Source organism: Triticum dicoccoides, chromosome 4B (genome assembly GCF_002162155.2).
Source record: "Triticum dicoccoides isolate Atlit2015 ecotype Zavitan chromosome 4B, WEW_v2.0, whole genome shotgun sequence".
Lineage (NCBI taxonomy): Eukaryota > Viridiplantae > Streptophyta > Magnoliopsida > Poales > Poaceae > Triticum > Triticum dicoccoides.
In genome coordinates this window covers 134,909,296-134,910,339 of record NC_041387.1, presented here as the reverse complement: position 1 = coordinate 134,910,339, position 1,044 = coordinate 134,909,296, and positions in this window count along the sequence as shown.

The window sequence follows — 1,044 nt, the reverse complement described above, 5'->3', positions numbered from 1 at the left end:
GATGCCCCCGCACCCCGCCAGGCCAGATCCACCGGCTCGCCTCCCAGGGATCTCCCCCCGGGATCCCGCAGGGTTCGACGGTGATTCGGATGCCTCTGCCATTCGTTTACCAGTCATTCCCGGAGAAGCTGCGCCCGATTGGTTCGGTCTCACCGGCGACGCTGCAGGCAACAAGGATGCGGAGGTGGACGGAGCGAGCGATGCGAATTCGCGACGACGCCGACTCGTGGATGCAGTGCGTGAAGGAATGGAGGGAAGCAGATCTCGCTGCGGAGAGGACTTCAGATCCATTCCAAAAAATCTGCGCATCAAGGTATGCCCAGACCTGCCAAATCCAAGCGGACCAAGAGCTGCTCAATCTCGCTCGGAGAATCTACTTCGAGGGCACGAAGGCGGAGAAGTCCCGGATGCCTCATCCGAGGGAGCAGCCAGAAGCATTTGTGATGTGGGTGAAATCAGAAGCGAGGAGCGAAGATGCTCGCCGCCGAGCGTGCTGGGAAGGGATTCTGGGGCGCCTGCCTTCCACCCCACCAACGGACTCGGAGGAGGTGGATCCATGGCCCTACCTATCCCTAGAGCCGGATCGGGAGTGCGGCAACTACAGCCCCTGAATTTAGATGCCCTACAGATTCGAGCCAAAGGAGACTACTACTGTGCGGCGCATGAGGTCTGCGGGGCCGGGCTTGAGATGCGTAGTGCAGAAGCCGAGTGCATCTTCTCTGTGGAAGGGGCCTGGAATGAGTTGACCTTGCAGAGTGAACCCATGCCCCCAACCACACCAACCCGCCATGAGCGAGCGTAGAGAGGCAGCACTTTTGCAAGTTCAGATCCGCGAAGAGGAGGAAATCTTAGAGCAAACGCTGATAGAGTCCACCTCGATGCGAATCCCACGGAGGGGGCACGAATCAGTTCAGAAGCTTGTCGCCAGGATCTTAGCTTTCGCAACAGACAGAGAGCGGAGCTTGTTACTGGCAGGCAGATCGACATCAGAGAAAGTGGTGATCTCCTGGGCGCGGGCTGCGATGGATTCACCTCTGCGAGAGA